This window comes from Triticum dicoccoides, chromosome 6A (assembly GCF_002162155.2).
Source record: "Triticum dicoccoides isolate Atlit2015 ecotype Zavitan chromosome 6A, WEW_v2.0, whole genome shotgun sequence".
Lineage (NCBI taxonomy): Eukaryota > Viridiplantae > Streptophyta > Magnoliopsida > Poales > Poaceae > Triticum > Triticum dicoccoides.
This window is the reverse complement of record NC_041390.1, coordinates 526625633-526652233: the sequence shown is the minus strand read 5'-3', so window position 1 is coordinate 526652233 and position 26601 is coordinate 526625633.

The window sequence follows — 26601 nt, the reverse complement described above, 5'->3', positions numbered from 1 at the left end:
CACACATCAACCAAAACCCTAATGTCACCTACATACTCCAATGTCACCTCAAGTATCCGTGGGTATGATTATACGATATGCATCACACAATCTCAGATTCATCTATTCAACCAACACAAAGGACCTCAAAGAGTGCCCCAAAGTTCTACCGAAGAATCACAACGAAAACGTGTGCCAACCCCTATGCATAGGTTCATGGGTGGAACCCGCAAGTTGATCACCAAAACATACATCAAGTGAATCACGTGGTATCCCATTGTCACCACAGATACGCACGACAAGACATACATCAAGTGTTCTCAAATCTTTAAAGACTCAATCCGATAAGATAACTTCAAAGGGGAAACTCAATTCATTACAAGAGAGTAGAGGGGGAGGAGAAACATAAGATCCAAGTATAATAGCAAAGCTCACGATACATCAAGATCGTATCACCTCAAGAACATGAGAGAGAGAGAGATCAAACACATAGCTACTGGTACATACCCTCAGCCCCGAGGGAGAACTACTCCCTCCTCGTCATGGAGAGCACCGGGATGATGAAGATGGCCACCGAAGAAGGATTCCCCCTCCGGCAGGGTGCCGGAATGGGTCTTGATTGGTTTTTGGTGGCTACAGAGGCTTCTGGCGGCGGAACTCCCGATCTATTGTCTGTTCTGGAAGTTTTAGGGTACGTGAGTATATATGGGTGCAGGAAGTACGTCGGTGGAGCTTCGGGGGCCCCACGAGGCAGGGGGCGCGCCCCCACCCTCGTGAGCACCTCCCTTGGCTCCTGACGTGGGGTCCAAGTCCATCCGGTAGCTTTCCTTCCAAAAATAACTTCTCTAGTTGATTTCGTTCCGTTTCAACTCCGTTTGATATTCCTTTTCTTCGAAACACTGAAATAGGCAAAAAAACAACAATTCTGGGTTGGGCCTCCGGTTAATAGGTTAGTCCCAAAAATAATATAAAAGTGGGTAATAAAGCCCAATATTTCCCAAAACAGTATATAACATAACATGGAGCAATAAAAATTATAGATACGTTGGAGACGTATCAAGCATCCCCAAGCTTAATTCCTGCTCGTCCTCGAGTAGGTAAATGATAAAAATAGAATTTTTGATGCGGAGTGCTACTTGGCATAATTTCAATGTAATTCTTCTTAATTGTGGAATGAATATTCAGATCCAAAAGATTCAAGACAAAAGTTCATATTGACATAAAATGATAATACTTCAAGCATACTAACAAAGCAATTATGTCTTCTCAAAATAACATGGCCAAAGAAAGTTCATCCCTACAAAATTATATAGTTTAGTCATGCTCCATTTTCGTCACACAAGAATGCTCTCATCATGCACAACTCCGATGACAAGCCAAGCAATTGTTTCATACTTTAGTAATCTCAAACCTACAAACTTTCACGCAATATATGAGCGCGAGCCATGGATATAGCACTATGGGTGGAATAGAATAATTAGGGGGTTATGTGAAGAAGACAAAAAGGAGAAAGTCTCACATCAATGAGGCTAATCAATGAGCTATGGAGATGCCCATCGATTGATGTTAATGTAAGGAGTAGGGATTGTCATGCAACGGATGCACTAGAGCTATAAATGTATGAAACTCAACAAAAGAAACTAAGTGGGTGTGCATCCAACTTGCTTGCCCACGAAGACCTAGGGCACTTGAGGAGGCCCATTGTTGGAATATACAAGCCAAGTTCTATAATGAAAAATTCCCACTAGTATGTGAAAGTGACAAAACAAGAGACTCTCTATCATGAAGATTATGGTTCTACTTTGAAGCACAAGTGTGGTAAAAGGATAGTAGCATTGTCCCTTCTCTCTTTTTCTCTCATTTTTTTATTTGGCCTTTCTTTTCTTTTTTATGGCCTTTATCTTTTCTATTTTTTGGGCCTTCTCTTTTTTTATGGCCTTTCTCTTTTTTTAATTCCTCACCTGGGACAATGCTCTAGAAAATGATGATCATCACACTTCTATTTATTTACAACTCAATGATTACAACTCGATACTAGAACAAGATATAACTCTATATGAATGCCTCGGGCGGTGTACCGGGATTGTGATGAATCAAGTGTGACATGTGTGGGTGTCAAAACCGGCGGATCTCGGGTAGGGGGTCCCGAACTGTGCGTCTAGGCCGGATGGTAATAGGAGACTGGGGACACTTTGTTTTAACCAGGTTCGGGCCCTCTCCATGGAGGTAAAACCCTACTCCTGCTTGATTAATATTGAAGATATGGGTAGTACAAGAGTAGATCTACCACGAGATCAAGGAGGCTAAACCCTAGAAGCTAGCCTATGGTATGATTGTGTATGGAGTTTTTTTCTACGGGCTACAACCCTCCGGCTTATATAGACACCGGATAGGGTTAGGGTTACACAGAGTCGGTTACAATGGTAGGAGATCTTGACTATCGCATCGCCAAGCTTGCCTTCCACGCCAAGGAAAGTCCCATCCGGACACGGGACGAAGTCTTCAATCTTATATCTTCATAGTCTAGGAGTCCGGCTGAAGGTATAGTCCGGCTATCCAAACACCCCCTAGTCCAGGACTCCCTCAGTAGCCCCTGAACCAGGCTTCAATGACGACGAGTCCGGCGCGCAAATTGTCTTCGGCATTGCAAGGCGGGTTCCTCCTCCAAGTCCTTCATAGAAGATTGTAATCACCAAGAGTAGTGTCTGGCTCTGTAAAATAAGTTTCCACATATTGCTATAGAGAGAATAATATTAACACAAATCAAATCTGCTGACGTATTCTGCCGTGTGCCATCACACTACAGCCAAGTCCTCTACTCGAATCGTTTTTACTTCCCCACCTCAGCATGTTTTGCGAGGTGGTTTCCTTGGCACGTCTTGTCAAAGCAGAGATCGTGTGCCCTTTTTACGGGATTCTCATTAATACGAATGTGGGTAACCCAATCGTGCCCGTTAGCATTGTTAGGGAACGTAGCAATAATTCAAAATTTTCCTACGTGTCACCAAGATCAATCTATGGAGTCATCTAGCAACGAGGGAGGAGTGGATCTACATACCCTTGTAGATCGCGCGCGGAAGCGTTCAAGAGAACGGGGTTGATGGAGTCGTACTCGTCGTGATCCAAATCACCGATGATCCTAGCGCCGAACGGACGGCACCTCCGCGTTCAACACACATACGGAGCAGCGACGTCTCCTCCTTCTTGATCCAGCAAGGGGGGAGGAGAGGTTGATGGAGATCCAGCAGCACGACGGCGTGGTGGTGGAAGTAGCGGTATTCCAACAGGGCTTTGCCAAGCGCTGCGGGAGGAGGGAGATGTGTCATGGGAGGGAGAGGGAGGCGCCAGGGCTTGGGTTGTTGTTTCCCTCCCTTCCCCTCACTATATATAGGGCCAAGGGAGAGGGGGAGGGCGCAGCCTTGCCCCTTCCTCCAAGGAAGGGTGCGGCCAAGGGGGGGAGGAGTCCATCCTCCCCAAGGCACCTCGGAGGTGCCTTCCCCCTTTAGGACTCTCCCCTCCTCTTGTCCCTTTGGCGCATGGGCCTCTAGGGGCTGGTGCCCTTGGCCCATGTAGGCCAAGGCGCACCCCCTACAGCCCATGTGGCCCCCCGGGGCAGGTGGCCCCACCCGGTGGACCCCCGGGACCCTTCCGGTGGTCCCGGTACAATACCGGTGACCCCGAAACTTGTCCCGATGCCCGAAATAGCACTTCCTATATATAATTCTTTACCTCTGGACCATTCCGGAACTCCTCGTGACGTCCGGGATCTCATCCGGGACTCCGAACAACTTTCGGGTTACGGCATACTAATATCTCTATAACCCTAGCGTCACCGAACCTTAAGTGTGTAGACCCTACGGGTTCGGGAGACATGCAGACATGACCGAGATGACTCTCCGGTCAATAACCAACAGCGGGATATGGATACCCATGTTGGCTCCCACATATTCCACGATGATCTCATCGGATGAACCACGATGTCAAGGACTTAATCAATCCCGTATACAATTCCCTTTGTCTAGCGGTACGATACTTGCCCGAGATTCGATCGCCGGTATCCCGATACCTTGTTCAATCTCGTTACCGGCAAGTCTCTTTACTCGTTCCGTAACACATCATCCCGTGATCAACTCCTTGGTCACATTGTGCACATTATGATGATGTCCTACCGAGTGGGCTCAGAGATACCTCTCCGTTTACACGGAGTGACAAATCCCAGTCTCGATTCGCGCCAACCCAACAGAGACTTTCGGAGATACCCGTAGTGTACCTTTATAGCCACCCAGTTACGTTGTGACGTTTGGCACACCCAAAGTACTCCTACGGTATCTGGGAGTTGCACAATCTCATGGTCTAAGGAAATGATACTTGACATTAGAAAAGCTTTAGCATGCGAACTACATGATCTTGTGCTATGCTTAGTATTGGGTCTTGTCCATCACATCATTCTCCCAATGATGTGATCCCGTTATCAACGACATCCAATGTCCATGGTTAGGAAACCGTAACCATCTATTGATCAACGAGCTAGTCAACTAGAGGCTTACTAGGGACATGGTGTTGTCTATGTATCCACACATGTATCTGAGTTTCCTATCAATACAATTCTAGCATGGATAATAAACGATTATCATGAACAAGGAAATATAATAATAACCAATTTATTATTGCCTCTAGGGCATATTTCCAACAGTCTCCCACTTGCACTAGAGTCAATAATCCAGTTCACATCGATACGTGATTAACACTCAAGGTCACATCCCCATGTGACTAACACCCAAAGAGTTTACTAGAGTCAATAATCTAGTTCACATCATCATGTGATTAAGACTCAATGAGTTCTGGGTTTGATCATGTTTTGCTTGTGAGAGATGTTATGGTCAACGGGTCTGAATCTTTCAGATCCGTATGTACTTTGCAAATCTCTATGTCATCTTGTAGATGCAACTACTACGCTATATTTGGAGCCATTTCAAATAACTGTTCTACTTGGAGCTATTCTAAATTGTTGCTCCATTATACGTATCTGGTATCTCTACTCAGAGCTATCCGGATAGGTGTTAAGCTTGCATCGACGTAACCCTTTACGACGAACTCTTTTACCACCTCCATAATCAAGAAAATTCCTTAGTCCACTAGTTACTAAGGATAACTTTGACCGCTGTCCTGTGATCCATTCTTAGATCACTCTTGTACCCCTTGACTGACTCATGGCAAGGCACATTTCAGGTGCGGTACACAGCATAGCATACTGTAGAGCCTATGTCTTAAGCATAGGGGACGACCTTCGTCCTTTCTCTCTATTCTGTCGTGGTCGAGCTTTAAGTCTTAACTTCATACCTTACAACTCAGGCAAGAACTCCTTCTTTGACTGGTCCATCTTGAACACCTTCAAGATCATGTCAAGGTATGTGCTCATTTGAAAGTACCATTAAGCGTTTTGATCTATCCTTATAGATCTTGATGCTCAATGTTCAAGTAGCTTAATCCAGGCTTTCTATTGAAAAATACTTTCCAAATAACCCTATATGCTTTCCAGAAATTCTACGTCATTTCTGATCAACAATATGTCAACAACATATATTCATTAGAAATTCTATAGTGCTCCCACTCACTTCTTTGGAAATACAAGTTTCTCATAAACTTTGTATAAACCCAAAATCTTTGATCATCTCATCAAAGCATACATTCCAACTCCGAGATGCTTACTCCAGTCCTTAGAAGGATTGCTGGAGCTTTGCATACTTATTAGCATCTTTCAGGATTGACAAAACCTTCCGGTTGTATCACATACAACCTTTCCTCAAGAAAATCGTCGAGGAAACAATGTTTTGACATCCTATCTGCAAGATTTCATAAATAATGCAGTAATCGCTAATATAATTCCAACAGACTCTTAGCATCGCTACGAGTGAGAAAGTCTCATCGTAGTCAACTCCTTGAACTTGTAGGAAAACATCTTAACGACAAGTCGAGCTTTCTTAATGGTGATACTTACCATCATTGTCTGTCTTCCTTTTAAAATCCATATGTACCTAACAGCCTTACGACCATCAAGTAGTTCTTCCAAAGTTTACACTTTGTTTTCATATATGGATCCTCTCTCAGATTTTATGGCCTCGAGCCATTTATCGGAATCCGGGCCCACCATCGCTTCTCCATAGCTCGTAGGTTCATTGTTGTCTAGCAACATGACTTCCAAGACAGGATCACGTACCACTCTGAAGTAGTACTCATCCTTGTCATCCTACGAGGTTTGGTAGTGACTTGATCTGAAGTTTCATGATCACTATCATAAGCTTCCACTTCAATTGGTGTAGGTGCCACAGGAACAACTCCTGTGCCCTGCCACACACTAGTTGAAGATACGGTTCAATAACCTCATCAAGTCTCCACCATCCTCCCACTCAATTCTTTCGAGAGAAACTTTTCCTCGAGAAAGGACCCGATTCTAGAAACAATCCCTTATTGCTTTCGGATCTGAGACAGGAGGTATACCCAACTGTTTTGGGTGTCCTATGAAGATGCATTTATCCGCTTTGGGTTCGAGCTTATCAGCCTGAAACATTTTCACATAAGCGTCGCAGCCCCAAACTTCTAAGAAATGACAGCTTAGGTTTCTCTAAACCATAGTTCATACGGTGTCATATCATCAGAATTACGTGGTGCCCTATTTAAAGTAAATGTGGTTGTCTCTAATGCCTAACCCATAAACTATCATGGTAATTCGATAAGAGACATCATGGTATGCATCATATCCAATAAGGTGCAGTTATGATGTTCGGACACACCATCACACTATGGTGTTCCAGGCTGTATCAGTTGTGAAACAATTTCCACAATGTCTTAATTCTGTGCCAAACTCGTAATTCAGATATTCATCTCTATAATCATATCATAGATATTTTATCCTCTTGTCACGATGATCTTTCAACTTCACCCTGAAATTACTTGAACCTTTCAATAATTCAGACTCGTGATTCATCAAGTAAATATACTCAACATCTACTCAAATCATCTGTGAAGTAAGAACATAACGATATCCACTACATGCCTCAGCACTCATTGGACTGCACACATCAAAATGTATTACTTCCAACAAGTTGCTTTCTAGTTCCATTTTACTGAAAACGAGGCTTTCAGTCATCTTGCCCATGTGGTATGATTTGCATGTCTCAAGTGATTCAAAATCAAGTGAGTCCAAACGGTCCATTTGCATGGAGTTTCTCCATGCATATACACCAATAGACATGGTTCGCATGCCTCAAACTTTTCAAAAATGAGTGAGCCCAAAGATCCATCAACATGGAGCTTCTTTCATGCGTTTTATACCGATATGACTTAAGTGGCAGTGCCACAAGTAGGTAGTACTATCATTACTATCTTATATATTTTGGCATGAACATGTGTATCACTATGATCGAGATTCAATGAACCATTCATTTTAGGTGCAAGACCATTGAAGGTATTATTCAAATAAACAGAGTAACTGTTATTATCCTTAAATGAATAACCGTATTGCGATAGACATAATCCAATCATGTCTATGCTCAACGCAAACACCAATCTCGATGGTAGAGGGAGCGTGCGATGCTTGATCATATCAACATTGGAAACACTTCCAACACATATCGCCAGCTCACCTTTAGCTAGTCTCCGTTTACTCCGCAGTCTTTTATTTCGAATTTACTAACACTTAGCAACCGAACCGGTATCTAATACCATGGTGCTACTAGGAGTACTAGTAAAGTACACATTAACATAATGTATATCCAATATACTTCTATCGACCTTGCCAGCCTTCTCATCTACCAAGTATCTAGGGTAATTCTGCTCCAGTGGCTGTTCCTCTTATTACAGAAGCATTTAGTCTCGGGTTTGGGTTCAACCTTGGGTTTCTTCACTAGAGCAGCAGCTGATTTGTCGTTTCATGAAGTATCCCTTCTTGCCCTTGCCCTTCTTGAAACTAGTGGTTTCACCAACCATCAACAATTGATGCTCCTTCTTGATTTCTACTTTCGCGGTGTCAAACATCGCGAGTTGCTCAAGGATCATCAGGTCTATCCCTGATATGTTATAGTTCATCACGAAGCTCTAATAGCTTGGTGGCAGTGACTATGGAGAACCATCACTATCTCATCTGGAAGATTAACTCCCACTCGATTCAAGCGATTGTAGTACTCAGACAATCTGAGCACATGCTCAACGATTGAGCTTTTTTCCCTTAGTTTGCAGGCTTAAGAAACTTGTCAGAGGTCTCATACCTCTTGACGTGGGCACGAGCCTGAAATCCCAATTTCAGCCCTCAAAACATCTCATATGTTTTGCGACGTTTCAAAACGTCTTCGGTGCCTCAACCCTAAACCGTTTAACTGAACTATCACGTAGTTATCAAAACGTGTATGTCAGATGTTCGCAACATCCACAGACAACGTTCGAGGTTCAGCACACTGAGCGGTGCATTAAGGACATAAGCCTTCTATGAAGCAATGAGGACAATCCTCAGTTTACGGACCTAGTCCGCATAATTGCTACTATCAACTTTCAACTAAATTTTCTCTAGGAACATATCTAAACAGTAGAACTGAAGCGCGAGCTACGACATAATTTGCGAAGACCTTTTGACTATGTTCAGGATAATTAAGTTCATCTTATGAACTCCCACTCAGATAGACATCCCTCTAGTCATCTAAGTGATTACATGATCCGAGTCAACTAGGCCGTGTCCGATCATCACGTGAGACGGACTAGTCAACATCGGTGAACATCTTCATGTTGATCGTATCTACCATACGACTCATGCTCGACCTTTCGGTCTCTTGTGTTCCGAGGCCATGTCTGTACATGCTAGGCTCGTCAAGTCAACCTAAGTGTTTTGCGTGTGTAAATCTGTCTTACACCCGTTGTATGTGAACGTTAGAATCTATCACACCCGATCATCACGTGGTGCTTCGAAACAACGAACTGTCGCAACGGTGCACAGTTAGGGGGAACACTTTCTTGAAATTATTATGAGGGATCATCTTATTTACTACCGTCGTTCTAAGCAAATAAGATGTATAAACATGATAAGCATCACATGCAATCAAATAGTGACATGATATGGCCAATATCATATTGCTCCTCTTGATCTCCATCTTCGGGGCTCCATGATCATCGTCGTCACCGGCATGACACCATGATCACCATCATCATGATCTCCATCATCGTGTATTCATGAAGTTGTCTCGTCAACTATTACTTCTACTTCTACAGCTAACGGTTAGCAATAAAGTAAAGTAATTACATGACGTTTATGTTGACACGCAGGTCATAAATAAATAAAGACAACTCCTATGGCTCCTGCCGGTTGTCATACTCATCGACATGCAAGTCATGATTCCTATTACAAGAACATGATCAATCTCATACATCACATATATCATTCATCACATCCTTTTGGCCATATCACATCACATAGCATACCCTGCAAAAACAAGTTAGACGTCCTCTAATTGTTGTTTGCATGTTTTACGTGGCTGTTATGGGTTTCTAGCAAGAACGTTTCTTACCTACGCAAAAACCACAACGTGATATGCCAATTGCTATTTACCCTTCATAAGGACCCTTTTCATCGAATCCGATCCGACTGAAGTGGGAGAGACAGACACCCGCTAGCCACCTTATGCAACTAGTGCATGTCAGTCGGTGGAACCAGTCTCACGTAAGAGTACGTGTAAGGTCGGTCCGGGCCACTTCATCCCACGATGCCGCTGAATCAAGATAAGACTAGTAATGGCAAGCATATTGAACAAAATCAACGCCCACAACTACTTTGTGTTCTACTCATGCATAGAAACTACGCATAGACCTAGCTCATGATGCCACTGTTGGGGAACGTAGCAATAATTCAAAATTTTCCTATGTGTCACCAAGATCAATCTATGGAGTCATCTAGCAACGAGGGAGGAGTGGATCTACATACCCTTGTAGATCGCACGCGGAAGCGTTCAAGAGAACGGGGTTGATGGAGTCGTACTCGTCGTGATCCAAATCACCGATGATCCTAGCGCCGAACGGACGGCACCTCCGCGTTCAACACACGTACGGAGCAGCGACGTCTCCTCCTTCTTGATCCAGCAAGGGGGGAGGAGAGGTTGATGGAGATCCAACAGCACACGGCATGGTGGTGGAAGTAGCGGGATTCCAACAGGGCTTCGCCAAGCGCTGTGGGAGGAGGGAGATGTGTCATGGGAGGGAGAGGGAGGCGCCAGGGCTTGGGTTGTTGCTGCCCTCCCTTCCCCTCACTATATATAGGGCCAAGGGAGAGGGGGAGGGCGCAGCCTTGCCCCTTCCTCCAAGGAAGGGTGCGGCCAAGGGGGGGAGGAGTCCATCCTCCCCAAGGCACCTCGGAGGTGCCTTCCCCCTTTAGGACTCTCCCCTCCTCTTGTCCCTTTGGCGCATGGGCCTCTAGGGGCTGGTGCCCTTGGCCCATGTAGGCCAAGGCGCACCCCCTACAGCCCATGTGCCCCCCCGTGGCAGGTGGCCCCACCCGGTGGACCCCCGGGACCCTTCCGGTGGTCCCGGTACAATACCGGTGACCCCGAAACTTGTCCCGATGCCCGAAATAGCACTTCCTATATATAATTCTTTACCTCCGGACCATTCCAGAACTCCTCGTGATGTCCGGGATCTCATCCGGGACTCCAAACAACTTTTGGGTTACCGCATACTAATATCTCTATAACCCTAGCGTCACCGAACCTTAAGTGTGTAGACCCTACGGGTTCGGGAGACATGCAGACATGACCGAGATGACTCTCCGGTCAATAACCAACAGCGGGATCTGGATACCCATGTTGGCTCCCACATGTTCCACGATGATCTCATCGGATGAACCACGATGTCAAGGACTTAATCAGTCCCGTATACAATTCCCTTTGTCTAGCGGTACGATACTTGCCCGAGATTCGATCGTCGGTATCCCGATACCTTGTTCAATCTCGTTACCGGCAAGTCTCTTTACTCGTTCCGTAACACATCATCCCATGATCAACTCCTTGGTCACATTGTGCACATTATGATGATGTCCTACTGAGTGGGCCCAGAGATACCTCTCCGTTTACACGGAGTGACAAATCCCAGTCTCGATTCGCGCCAACCCAACAGACACTTTCGGAGATACCCATAGTGTACATTTATAGCCACCCAGTTACGTTGTGACGTTTGGCACACCCAAAGTACTCCTATGGTATCCGGGAGTTGCACAATCTCATGGTCTAAGGAAATGATACTTGACATTAGAAAAGCTTTAGCATGCTAACTACACGATCTTGTGCTATGCTTAGGATTGGGTCTTGTCCATCACATCATTCTCCCAATGATGTGATCCCGTTATCAACGACATCCAATCTCCATGGTCAGGAAACCGTAACCATCTATTGATCAACGAGCTAGTCAACTAGAGGCTTACTAGGGACATGGTGTTGTCTATGTATCCACACATGTATCTGAGTTTCCTAACAATACAATTCTAGCATGGATAATAAACGATTATCATGAACAAGGAAATATAAAAATAACCAATTTATTATTGCCTCTAGGGCATATTTCCAACAAGCATGTTTTCTCGATTAAAGGCGAGTCCCAAACGGTTACGGGGAGGGCTCCTGGTATTCAACCTCTTGTAAAGAGACCAAGGCCTTACTCCTTTTTCAAAACTCAAACGAGTTCGCCCGTCGCCTCGAGTTCCAACACCCTAGGCTTCAGATTCCAGGTGCTTCGGACCTTCGACAATGTCCGGTTCCGACCTTCAAGGCCGATGGATACCCTCCTTCGTCATGGAGGGGGATGTGCTAAAGTTGAGAGAGGCTAAGTTCCTGACCGCCGAAATTCCGCATAGGTTGCCTGCTCAAGGGCAAGCTATTCCCGATCCCCAGCCCGGTGAGAGCGTAGTGTTCATGTCTCACTTCCTTCGGGGGTTAGGCTTCCCGATGGATCCCTTCGTGAGGGGGTTGTTGTTCTATTACGGGCTGGAATTTCATGACTTATCTCCGGAGTCCATCCTCCAAATTTCCTCATTCATCGTTGTGTGCGAAGCATTCCTCTGCGTTACTCCTCACTTCGGTTTATGGCTCAAGACTTTTGGAGTGGAGCCGAAGATGATCGAGGGACGGCATGCAGAGTGCGGAGGTGCCGTCATAATTAAGAATGATGATGCTCCATGGCCCGAGGGCTTCTTTCAAGAGGAGCTCAGCTTGTGGCAATGAGAATGGTTCTATATCACCGCTCCCAGGAGCGCCAAGTGGGCGGCGCCTCCTGCCTTTCGCTCGGGTCCCCCATCACAGCTAGCGTCATGGGTCGACAAAGGATTGGATTGGGGTTTGCCCAAAGACGTGCCCCTGTTACAGGGCCGAATTAAAGATCTCTTGGAAGGAGACCTCAGTTTGGTCAAGGTGATGCAGGTCATGCTGATTCGCCGAATATTGCCCGACAAACGTTGCCCCCTTCGCCTGTGGGAGTTTAATCCAGAGGGGCCGCGAGCTCTCCAAAATTTTATGGGCGTAACGCTCGCGGAGATGTATAAACTGTTCTTCGGATCACAAGAGATGTGTCCGGATTCAACCGAGGACGCAGGCTTAAGCTGCAATCGCCCGGATACTCAAGTAAGCAACCTTGTGCCCGGACCTTCTATCCGTATAATCATCATAAACTTTCCCCTAAAAGAGTCATCTTTTTGAACAGGAGTGGACAGCGAAGGCGAAGCTGATCAGGTGTCCGGCTCCCCTTCCTGAAACCAGGCCGGATCCTGTGCTAGTCAGGATGCTGGAGATAATGCCTTTGGAGAGGGAGGACAAGGAAGCTACGGCCTCCTCGAAGGAGGCTGCTCCAAAGGGAGGAATCGACAATTCCTCTCCTAAAGGGAAGAACAGCGCCGCTTCTGACGACCCAGAAACCATGGCCTCAAAACGGGGGAGAAAATCCTCGTCAGAGGGTCCGAGGCCAGGAAGTTCCTTGGCCGGACTACGCCCTCAAGGGGATCAACCCTCAAGCGAGCCGTAAGTGGAGAAAAGATTTTCCTTTTGAGGGATGAGAGAAATCCGTGATTTTGCATCTGAGAAGATTTAGCTGAAATTTTACCTTGTAGCTCGGACCTCAGCCCCTCGCAGCAGAGCTCGTCTTCGGGGGATCTTCTTCCGGAGATGATGGAGAGCGGAACACCTCCCCCTGCCGTGCCGCCCAGCGAGGCGGGCGACCCTGAGGTGTCGTCGCGGAGGGTTTCTCCGAATCCGGCAGGGATGGGAGGTGGCAGTGCAGCCCCCCGAAGTCCTCCATGTCCGGTCTTTGAAAGAGGCCATAGGACAAGTCCGGCACCGTCTGGTGCTCGGCCGGAAGAACTAAAGATTCTGCTGGGGCGAGCTTCTATCTTAGAAGAGCACCGTGCCTTGATGGGCACGGTGATTGAAAGGATTTCATCCGCAGAAAGCAGATTGCATGAGGCCGTCAAAAGTTTACTGACGGGTTTTGAGGTACGTTAGATAATGTACACTTTTGTCAGTTGCGCATAAATAAGATGCGCCCTGTGTAGATAGTAGCCCCTGAGACTCTGCGTGTTGTCAAGAAATGACGGCACGTAGAGGATCATAATCCCAGGTCTAAGATGTCGCCTTTGAATGTAGGTGGCGAGGTGTCCGGAATCAAACCGGACTAATGATTTGGCCGAACTAAAGCGGCAACTGGATGTGGCAGATGCCGACATCGCGCTTGTCAACAAGCGGCTTGATGAGGCTCAAGGTATGTAATTCTTCGGGCGGCATCAGGTAAGAGGAGCTTCATGCCAGTGTCTTACAATGTGTGTGCTTGATGCAGATGGTACTGCCGCCGTGGAGAATCTTAGGATAGAACTTGCCCGAGCTAAGGAGCAAGCCAGAAAAAGTGGTGCGGCTGCCAAGAAGGCCCTTGAAGAGCTGAGAGCCGAACAGGCTGCTCGCTGCCAAAGCAAAGAGGAGATGGTTGAGTAGTTAAAGAGCGCTGCAGACCATTGCGAACTTCTTGAGAAAGAAGACCGGGTGAGACAAACGGATTTAGAAAAGGCCGTTGCCGATGCCAAGGACGCTCGCTCTGTGATGAGAGCTGCGAAAGAGGAGCTGCGTCAGGCCGAATAGATTGCGGCTGGAAAGCCCTTTATGCTGCGGAGGAAGTTTTGTGATCCGAAGTTTGCTCCGTTGGACCGGATGTGGGGTGTGAAGGACACCTATCTGGACTTGGCAACGAGTGTCGCTGATGCGACCGAATACTTTCGATGTCAGAAAGATTGCGAAGTGGAAGAGCTTTTCTGGTCGCATTTTCATAATCTAGAGCGTCCACTGGCAGTGGACGATCGTTTGGCTCAGTGGGCCGAACTGAATAGGTTGTCTGGACTCGCCATGAAGTACATCATGGATCATCTGTGGATGAGGAGATCGGAGCCGAAGAGTTATTTCAGCTTGGTGCAGCAATTTCTTGACGCGGTGCCGCGTATAGATGCAATTAAGAGGTCAGCATGCATAGAGGGCGCTAGGATGGCTCTAGCCCGTGTTAAGACATACTGGGCAGAGATGGAGACCACCGTTGTTGCGTCCCGAGATTCGGACCAAAGCCGAGTACCTTCCGAGCACTATTTTCAGGAAGTTCTTGAAGGCGCTCGTGTAATAGAGACGCAGTGCCCGAAAGATGCTATGTTATGATAGCATATGTAATTATAAATTAATATTTTGATAAAGTGTGGTGGCTGATTTTATACTTGTGCCTCCAAGTATTGTAAACACCTTCTAATCGGCCGTTTTAAGATATATATATATATATATATATATATATATATATCTATATGTATAGAATCTGAAAGATGGCAGTCGTTGGCTTCAGCCCCCACGCACATAGTGCGGGGGTGCTCGCGGAAGACGCATTCTCACACTTAACCCAACGTCTTGGTCCTACAAAGGAGGTGATAGCGCAGCGGGCCAGGCAACCAGACTATAATGCTTTAACACTTTCACTTAGCCATAGGAGTTTGAAAATGAGACTCTTTAGGTAGCTCCTTGGTGGCCACTGCGCTCGTCCGAATTCGGGGCGCGTATGTGCCTGACTGGGAAGCGGTCCTTCGTCAAGGCGGAGGAATCCGATAGATTCCTATAGATTCCGATCGGTCGTCGAGTGGCTGACCAGTCTCACGCTACATCATGACAGTCAGTTTTCGGCTTTCTCTACTGAGGTGCTCACCCTGGCCGAACCGGGGGCACAATCGCAGTAGTTCTCCTGGTGCTACCTTAGCCGATAGAGCGGAACGTAAGGTAGCCGAACTCAGGAGCCGGGCAACCCAACATTTGACCAAAGACATGATTCGGAGCTGATGCATATAATGCCAAAACTCGCGACGCTGAACATTCCCTAAGGTGTTTGGTCTTTATAAGTGCGGGCCAAACAACACTTTTTATTGAAAAAGCCCCTAGTGTCTAGGTACGTGCAAAAATTCTGACGTGGCCACATGCCAAGACGCCAGCCTCCTCCTTGGTTATATTAAGAAGAAAAACCAGGGGATGTATAGCAACAAGAGACAGTAAAAAAGGTTTACGCAGGGTCTTAATCTAAAAAGAATCCTTTAGGACGGGTCCCTACTGCACGTCTGCGCCTGTGTCTCCGTTGTGCCATATCCTAGACGGGCGCCGCACGACGTTCATATGTAAAAGAGAGGAACTGAGTTGAAAAATGGGTCGTGCCAAAAAAAAGAAAAATTTAAAATAAGCAAAGTATAAAGTAAGATATGTAAGTTTGAGCTTTATTGTCTCTTATTTGTGTATGCGTGGAGCCCCTTGTGCGGGGGTATATGGCTTCTAGGCCTGCATCAATGATGGTTTTGCACCGAACTCGTCTATCCGCGTTCTTGGTCTTTAAATGACCTATTTTGAAGTTTTTTGGCCGGTGAAGCCATTTTGCTGTGGGGCTGTTAAAGCGGCCGCACTATCCTCCGCTTGGGGAGGCGCACTTTAGTGCTTCCCCATCAAAGAGATGATGCCTCGTGGACCGGGCATCTTAAGCGTAAGAGATGCATAATGTGGTATTGCGTTAAATCGAGCGAAAGCTTCACGTCCCAGTAGTGCTTGACAGCGACTTGAGAACGGGACGACGTGGAAGGTCAGCTTTTCGCGGCGGAGGTTATCGGCAGAGCCGAATGTGACTGTGAGCCGAAGAAAATCCGTGCAATGGGTGTCCGGGCCAGGTATTACCCCTTGAAAGGAGGTTTTGCTGCGGCGGATTCTTGCTGGGTTTATCCCCATGTGCTGTATTGTATCCTGATATATCAGGTTGAGTCCGCTGCCGCCGTCCATAAGGACATTTGAAAACTTAAGTCCGCCAATTATTGGATCAAGGATCAAGGCAGTCCATCCTATATTCCAGGTATTCCTAGAATAATCTAGCTGATCGAAGGTGATCGGTTTTGACAACCAGTGGCAGGATCCTTTGGGGATGGGCCGTGTGGTGCGTACCTTTACGGGCACCGCACGTTTTGTTATGTGAAGTGAGTTCACTGTTTTTACTTCTTGTGGGAAGTTCTTTTGTTTCCTGGTGCTCCGCTGTTGGGGTTCGTCCTCGTCTTCGCTTGGTGTGTCGAGCCCCTTGTGTTCGGCATTGAGTCTGCCGGATTGTTTGAAGACCCAACAGTCTCTGTGGGTATGGTTAGCAGGCTTCCCAGGAGTACTGTGTATCTGACATATCCTGTCTAGGATTTTATTTAAGTTGGATGGATCGTCCATGTTATTCTGGGGGGGCGATTTTTCCTGATTTTGTCGTGAGCCTTTGAATCCGGCGTTGACTGCCGTGCTCTTCGGACTTTTGTCCTTAGTCCGGCGACGGTCTTTGTTGCGTCGCGGTCTTCCGTTTTCATCCCTTGTTTCGGATGTACTTGGGTCGCTGGGGCTGCACCTTGCCAACCAGCTGTCCTCCCCTGCACAAAAGCGGGTCATGAGGCTTGTTAGTGCGGCCATTGTTCTTGGCTTTTCTTGGCCGAGGTGTCTGCGAGCCATTCGTCTCGGACATTATGTCTAAAAGCTGCTAAGGCTTCAGCGTCCGGACAGTCGACTATCTGATTCTTTTTAGTGAGGAATCTATTCCAGAATTGCCGAGCTGATTCTCCGGGTTGTTGAGTTATGTGACTAAGGTCGTCTGCATCCGGGGGCGGACATAGGTCCCTTGAAAGTTTGCTCGGAAAGCATCCTCGAGCTCTTCCCAGCTTCCAATTGAGTTTTCGGGAAGGCTTTTAACCCAATGCCGGGCTGGCCCTTTAAGCTTAAGGGGTAGATATTTTATGGCGTGGAGATCATCTCCTCTAGCCATGTGAATGTGGAGGATATAATCCTCGATCCAGACTCCAGGGTCTGTTGTTCCATCGTATGCCTCTATGTTTACGGGTTTGAATCCCTCTGGGAACTCATAGTCTAGGACCTCATCGGTAAAACATAGGGGGTGTGCGGCACCCCTGTATTTGGGTATGCCGGATTCTGATGATGGCTTCGTAGCGTTGCTTATGAGAGCTTGCTTTCTTGGCCCATAAATGGACCTGACTGGGCCATGATGCGAATCCTTAGGAGGGTCGCATGCCGATTTAGGTGCGGCGCCGCTTGTTGCCTTATGGGGTCGTCTATCCGACCGTGTGGCTTTTTCATTTTTTGAATATGAGGGCTCTGAGGGCTCTTTGTCAAATTTAGGCAGTAGCTTTCTTTTCGGATAGCTTTTAGTGCGGCGACTGTCGCCGTACTTATCTGTGGCATTGATTACCTTGCTCCATCTGATCCAGAGTGCATCTTCCGCTGTTTTTAGCTTCCGCTTCTACTTTTTTAGGCTGCGTGCAGTTGCAACGAGCCTCTCATGGAGATTCTTCTGCTTCATAGGTTTATTTGGCGTGCGGTCATTCGGAATGCCATTTTCGCCGGGGGAGGGATGTTCGGTTTTTCTATCCGTGTTGCCCTATTCGGACAGTTGCTCTAAGGCCTGTTCGTCGTCGACCGGCTCGTCCTGCTCTATGGCTGAGTTTTTGTCGAGGCGGGGCTTGGGCCGGCGTTTGCGCCGGCGCCTTGATTGCGTTTTGGGGGGTCGATCACTCGTCCTATCCCCTTTTTCCTCGTTGTCGTTTCCCTTAGGGGTGTCCACCATGTACACATCGTGAGATGGGGTGGCTGTCCAATGCCCTATGGGCGTTGGTTCGTCGATATCTCCTCCATCGTCATCCATGCTCTCGATGTCCTCGGAGCCGAAGTCGGACATGTCGGTTAGATCGTCGACAGTGGCTACGAAGTGGGTGGTGGGTGGGTTTTGAATTTCCTCACCGTCTGTATCCCACCCTTGCTGACCGTAGTCCGGCCAGGGCTCTCCTGATAAAGAGAGAGACTTAAGAGAATCCAGGATGTCGCTGAAAGGCGAATGCTGATAGATGTCTGCTGCGGTGAACTCCATTACCGGCGCCGGGCGCGGGGGGCTCGGAGTTCGGAGAGGAATCCGGCTCCTCGGAGTCACGGACCATGCGGAGTGCGGGGCTGGAGTTCGGCTCGATCGCCTCTGAGATCGCAGCCCCTGAGGCAGCGTCCAACCGCTGATCCTCGATCGGTGCAGTAGGTTCCGAATCAATGGTCGAAACCGATGCGTGTGCGGCCTCCAAGGTGCTGTTCAGCGGCAAAGCTATATCATGCCCATCGAGACAGTGCGGCACGCTAGGCTGTGGCTCGAATCCGTCGAAGATCAAGTCTCCGCAGATGTCAGCCATGTAGTTCAGGCTTCCAAACCTGACCTGATGGCCAGGGGCGTAGCTTTTGATCTGCTCAAGGTGGCCAAGCGAATTGGCCCATAGTGCGAAGCCGCCGAAGACGAAGATCTGTCCGGGGGGGAAAGTCTCACCCTGGACCGCATCGTTGTGGATGATCGAAGGAGCCATCGGGCCTAAAGGCGATTACACAGAGGAACTCTCAATGAGAGCACCAATGTCGGTGTCAAAACCGGCGGATCTCGGGTAGGGGGTCCCGAACTGTGCGTCTAGGCCGGATGGTAACAGGAGACTGGGGACACTTTGTTTTACCCAGGTTCGGGCCCTCTTGATGGAGGTAAAACCCTACTCCTGCTTGATTAATATTGAAGATATGGGTAGTACAAGAGTAGATCTACCACGAGATCAAGGAGGCTAAACCCTAGAAGCTAGCCTATGGTATGATTGTGTATGGAGTTTTTTTTCTACGGGCTACAACCCTCCGGCTTATATAGACACGGGATAGGGTTAGGGTTACACAGAGTCGGTTACAATGGTAGGAGATCTTGAATATCGCATCGCCAAGCTTGCCTTCCACGCCAAGGAAAGTCCCATACGGACACGGGACGAAGTCTTCAATCTTATATCTTCATAGTCCAGGAGTCCGGCTGAAGGTATAGTCCGGCTATCCGAACACCCCCTAATCCAGGACTCCCTCAACATGTATGAAAAATTATGAACGGTGGCTTTGCCACAAATACGATGTCAACTACATGATCATGCAAAGAAATATGACAATGATGAATGTGTCATGATAAACCGAATGGTGGAAAGTTGCATGGCAATATATCTTGGAATGACTATGGAAATGCCATAATAGGTAGGTATGGTGGCTGTTTTGAGGAAGATATAAGGAGGTTTATGTGTGATAGAGCGTATCATATCACGGGGTTTGGATGCACCGGCGATGTTTGCACCAACTCTCAATGTGAGAAAGGGCAATGCACGGTACCGAAGAGGCTAGCAATGATGGAAGGGTGAGAGTGCGTACAATCCATGGACTCAACATTAGTCATAAAGAACTCACATACTTATTGCAAAAATCTACAAGTCATCAAAAGCCTCGGCACTATGCGCATGCTCCTAGGGGGATAGATTGGTAGGAAAAGACCATCGCTCGTCCCCGACCGCCACTCACAAGGAGGACAATCAAATAACACCTCATATTTCAAATTTGTTACATAACGTTTACCATACGTGCATGCTACGGGACTTGCAAACTTAAACACAAGCATTTCTCAATTTCACAATTACTCAACTAGCACAACTTTGATATGATTACCTCCATATCTCAAAACAATCAGCAAGCATCAAACTTCTCTTAGTATTCAAAACACTCATAAGAAAATTTTACTAATCTTGAATACCTAGCATATTAGGATTTTAAGAAAATTACCATGCTATTTAAGACTCTCAAAATAATCTAAGTGAAGCATGAGAGTTCATCTATTTCTTCAAAATAAAACTACCACCATGCTCTAAAAGATATAAGTGAAGCACTAGAGCAAATGACAAACTACTCCGAAAGATATAAGTGAAGATCAATGAGTAGTCGAATAATTATGCAACTATGTGAAGACTCTCTAACATTTAATAATTTCAGATCTTGGTATTTTATTCAAACAGCAAGCAAAGCAAAATAAAATGACATCTAAGAATAGCAAACATCATGTGAAGAAGCAAAAACTTAGGATCGACCGAAACTAACCGATAGTTGTTGAAGAAGAAAGGTGGGATGCCAACCAGGGCATCCCCAAGCTTAAACGCTCGAGACTTCTTTAAATATTATCTTTGGGGTGCCTTGGGCATCCCCAAGCTTGAGCTTTTGTGTCTCCTTAATTCTTCTCATATCAGGGTCTCCCTAAATCTCAAAAGCTTCATCCACACAAAACTCAACAAGGACTCGTGAGATAAGTTAGTATAAACCATTGCAAAAACCTTATCATACTCTACTGTAGCAAATCACTAAAATTATTATTCAACATTGCATACTAAAGGCCTCTGCATATTTAATAGTCCTATCCTCAAATAGAATCATTAAAGAAGCAAACATATGCAAACAATGCAAACATAACAGCAATCTGCCTAAACAGGATAGTCTGTAAAGAATGCAGCAACATCCATACTTCCCTAGCTCCAAGAATTATGAAATAAAATTCCAACTGTATTAAATTTATCAGATCTTAATATTCAAAAGGTTTCAACATTTTATCACATTCTGACTTTTCTAGGGAATTATTGCAACAGCGGTAAACTTTCTGTTCTCAAACAGCAACATGTGGACTTCTAAAATAGGCATAGTAAAGGCTATCAATGCCACCTTTATTGAAATAAAAGATGCAAAAAATTGTTCTAAATAACAGGAAGCAAATCCTATCAAAATAAATTTACGCTCCAAGCAAAACACATATCATGTGGCGAATAAAAATATAGCTCCAAGTAAAGTTACCGATGAACGAAGACGAAAGAGGGGATGCCTTCCGGGGCATCCCCAAGCTTAGGCTCTTGACTATCCTTAAATATTACCTTGGGGTGCCTTGGGAATCCACAATATTAGGCTCTTGCCACTCCTTATTCATTAGTCCATCGAATCTTTACCGAAAACTTGAAAACTTCACAACACAAAACTTAACAGAAAACTCGTAAGCTCCGTTAGTATAAGAAAATAAATCACCACTTAGGTACTATTTTGAACTCATTCTTTATTTATATTGGTGTTAAACCTAATGTATTCCAACTTATCTATGGTTCATACCCTCCTATACTACTCATAGATTCATCAAAATAAGCAAACAACACATCGAGAACAGAATCTGTCAAAAACAGAACAGTCTGTAGTAATCTGGATCAAACGTATACTTATGGAACTCATAAAATTCTCAAATAAATTGATAAACCTGAGGAATTTATCTATTAATCATCTGCAAAAAGAATTAACTAAATAGCACTTTCCAAATAAACATGGTAGCAATTCTCGTGAGCGCTAAAGTATGTGTTTTTTACAGCATGATCAACAAGACTTTCCCCGAGTCTTCCCAAAGGTTCTACTTGGCACAAATACTAATTAAAATCATAAAACCACATCTAAATAGGGGCTAGATGAATTATTTATTAATAAACAGGAACAAAAAGCAAGGAACAAAAATAAAATTGGGTTGCCTCCCAACAAGCGCTATCATTTAACGCCCCTAGCTAGGCATGATGATTTCAACGATGCTCACATAAAAGATAAGAATTGTAACATAAAGAGAGCATCATGAAGAATATGACTAGAACATTTAAGTCTAACCCACTTCCTATGCATAGGGATTTTGTGAGCAAACAACTTGTGGGAACAAGAATCAACTTGCATAGGAAGGTAAAACAAGCATAACTTCAAAACTTTAAGCACATAGAGAGGAAACTTGATATTATTGCAATTCCTACAAGCATATGTTCCTCCCTCATAATAATTTTCAGTAGCATCATGAATGAATTAAACAACATAACCAGCACCTAAAGCATTCTTTTCATGATCTACAAGCGTAGAAAATTTACTACTCTCCACATAGGCAAATTTCTTCTCATGAATAATTATGGGAGCAAACTCAACAAAATAACTATCATGTGATTGAAAATTAAGATCAAGATGACAAGTTTCATGGTTATCATTATTCTTTAAAGCATACGTGTCATCACAATAATCATCATAGATAGAAGGCATGCTTTCATCATAATAAATTTGCTCATCAAAACTTGGGGGACAAAAAATATCATCTTCATCAAACATAGCTTCCCCAAGCTTGTGGCTTTGCATATCATTAGCATCATGGATATTCAAGGAATTCATACTAACAACATTGCAATCATGATCATCATTCAAATATTTAGTGCCAAACATTTTATAGATTTCTTCTTCTAGCACTTGAGCACAATTATCCTTTCCATCATACCCACGAAAGATATTAAAAAGGTGAAGCGTATGAGACAAACTCAATTCCATTTTTTATAGTTTTCTTTTATAAACTAAACTAGTGATAAAAAAAGAAACTAAAAGACTCTATTGCAAGATCTAAATATATACCTTCAAGCACTCATCTCCCCGGCAACGGCGCCAGAAAAGATCTTGATGTCTACTACACAACCTTCTTCTTGTAGACGTTGTTGGGCCTCCAAGTGCAGAGGTTTGTAGGACAGTAGCAAATTTCCCTCAAGTGAATGACCTAAGGTTTATCAATCCGTAGGAGGCATAGGATGAAGATGGTGTCTCTCAAGCAACCCTACAACCAAATAACAAAGAGTCTCTTGTGTCCCCAACACACCCAATACAATGGTAAATTGTATAGGTGCACTAGTTCGGCGAAGAGATGGTGATACAAGGGCAATATGGATAGTAGATAATAGTTTTTGTAATCTGAAAATATAAAAACATCAAGGTAACTAATGATAAAAGTGAGCGTAAACGGTATTGCAATGCGTTCAAACAAGGCCCAGGGTTCATACTTTCGCTAGTGCAAGTTCCCTCAACAATAATAACATAATTGGATCACATAACTATCCCTCAACATGCAACAAAGAGTCACTCAAAAGCAATGTTGGGGATATCGCTTATCGGGAACTTATCGGTCGACCCATGATAAGGGGTAAATCAGCCAGTTTATTGGCATATCGGCCGATTTATCGCCATATTGGCTGATTTATCGGACGATTTATCTTATCGGTCAGACAACGGTAAGCGATAAATCGGCCGATTTATCGGAATATCGGAAGATATCTTGAATAGTGCTCCAAAGTCACTAATAGCAGAGAACAAACGAAGAGATTATGGTAGGGTATGAAGCCACTTAAAAGTTATTCTTTCCAATCAATCCGTTGGGCTATTCCTATAAGTGTCACAAACAACCCTAGAGTTCGTACTAGAATAACACCTTCAGACACACATCAACCAAAACCCTAATGTCACCTACATACTCCAATGTCACCTCAAGTATCCGTGGGTATGATTATACGATATGCATCACACAATCTCAGACTCATCTATTCAACCGACACAAAGGACCTCAAAGAGTTCCCCAAAGTTCTACCAGAGAATCATGATGAAAACGTGTGCCAACCCCTATGCATAGGTTCATGGGCGGAACCCGCAAGTTGATCACCAAAACATACATCAAGTGAATCACGTGGTATCCCATTGTCAGCATAGATACGCACGGCAAGACATACATCAAGTGTTCTCAAATCTTTAAAGACTCAATCCGATAAGATAACTTCAAAGGGGAAACTCAATTCATTACAAGAGAGTAGAGGGGGAGGAGAAACATAAGGTCCAACTATAATAGCAAAGCTCGCTCAAGATCGTATCACCTCAAGAACACGAGAGAGAGAGAGAGATCAAACACATAGCTACTGGTACATACCCTCAGCCCCGAGGGAGAACTACTCCCTCCTCGTCATGGAGAGCACCCGGATGATGAAGGTGGCCACCGGAGAAGGATTCCCCCTCTGGCAGGGTGCCGGAACGGGTCTAGATTGGTTTTCGGTGGCTACGGAGGCTTCTGGCAGCGTAACTCCCGATCTATTGTCTGTTCTGGAAGTTTTAGGGTACGTGAGTATATATTTGTGCGGGAAGTACGTCGGTGGAGCTTCGGGGGCCCACGAGGCAGGGGGCGCGCCCCCACCCTCGTGAGCACCTCCCTTGGCTCCTGACGTGGGGTCCAAGTCCATCCAGTAGCTTTCCTTCCAAAAATAACTTCTCCAGTTGATTTCATTCCGTTTCGACTCCGTTTGATATTCCTTTTCTTCAAAACACCGAAATAGGAAAAAAACATCAATTCTGGGCTGGGCCTCTGGTTAATAGGTTAGTCCCAAAAATAATATAAAAGTGGATAATAAAGCCCAATATTGCCCAAAACAGTAGATAACATAGCATGGAGCAATCAAAAATTATAGATACGTTGGAGACGTATCAGGATCCAGCTTGTGCTTGTTGGTGAACTCCGTGATCATCATGTGATTGGCGTTGAGTCCACGTTCCACCATCCCTTGACACTTGAAAACTTGCTGCTCCATTGCTTCGAGTCTTTTCTCCATGCTTCCGGTCTTCTTCGGCCCCTCAACATCGCGGATGTGCAGCACCCCCTCACGCATCTCAATGGCTTGAGGGTGTCACAACACCTTCGCAAGGTAGAGGTTGATGACTGAGGGAGTCATGGATTAACGGGTCCTCGGACGTCCGGCCTGTGTGACATGGGCCGGACTATTGGGCCTTGAAGATACAAGATATAAGACTTCTTCCCATGTCCGGATGGGACTCTCCTTTGCGTGGATGGCAAGCTTGGCGTTCGGATATGTAGATTCCTTCCTTTGTATACCGACTCTGTACAACCCTAGGCCCCTCCGGTGTCTATATAAACCAGAGGGTTTAGTCCGTAGAGGCAATAACAATCATACATGCTAGACATCTAGGGTTTAGCCATTACGATCTCGTGGTAGATCAACTCTTGTAATCCTCATATTCATCAAGATCAATCAAGCAGGACGTAGGGTATTACCTCCATCAAGAGGGCCCGAACCTGGGTAAAACATCATGTCCCCTGCCTCCTGTTACCATCGACCTTAGACACACAATTCGGGACCCCCTACCCGAGATCCGCCGGTTTTGACACCGACATTGGTGCTTTCATCGAGAGTTTCGCTGCATCGTCACCAAAAGGTTTGATGGCTCCATCAATTATCTACAACAATCCTGCCCTGGGGGAGGTTTTCCTCTCCGGTCAGATCTTTGTGTTCGGCGGCTTCGCACTGCGGGCCAACTCGCTTGGCCATCTAGAGCAGATCAACAGCTATGCCCCAGGTCACCAAATTAGTTTTGGAAACTTGGGTTATGTCGTTGACATCCGAGGAGACTTGATCTTCCAAGGATTCACAACCCCAACCTCCGCTCTGGCCTTAGAGCCGGAGCGTGTCGCCTGGTCCAAAGACGACATTTCTAAACCCGCCGGACTATCTGTGGCCACTAAGCCTAGTATGGGAGAGCCGGAGGAAGCAGTGTCGCTGGCAACCATCACAAAGCCGGACTCTTCCCCGTACACTGGCTCCGAACTCTCAGAGTCAGCATCATGTGAGCTCGGCCTAGGAATCCCCTTCCCGCCGTACTCCACGGATTCTCTTCTCCCTGGCCAAACCTCGCCTTTAAGCGAGGCTCTAGACTTGATGTGATCCCTCGTAATTACGAAGGGGCAACGTATGAACTATGCCCAGCCCGGACTAGGGGCTGAGAACGGGGAATTTTGCGTCCCACCCACCACCCACTTCATCGCGACTGTCGAGGACTTAACTGACATGCTCGATTACGGCTCCGAAGACATCGACGGTATGGACGACGATGTCGGAGAAGAGTAGGCCCAAAACCTGCCGTTTACTGGACGCTGGACGGCCACCTCTTTGTATGACGTGTATATGGTGGATACACCCAAGGAAGGTGACGACGATAATGAGAAAAATCCAGTATAGGATAATCCTCCTGAGATACAACCAAAACACCGACGGCGCCGCTCTAAATCACGCCACAGCAAAGACAGCAATACCGGCACGAGAGACAACAATACTCCGGACGATGTCGAAGACCAAGAAAACCCCGTCGAGCAAAACTCTAAACAAGATGATCGGGAGGATGGGAAAGTTAGCCCTGATGAACATGCCGCAAACGAAGACTCGGAGGACAGTAATTACCTTCCACCCTCCGAGGATGAGGTGAGCCTCGGCGATGAAGACTTTATCGTGCCTGAGGAACCTATCGAGCAGGAGCGCTTTAAACAACGGCTAATAGCCACTGC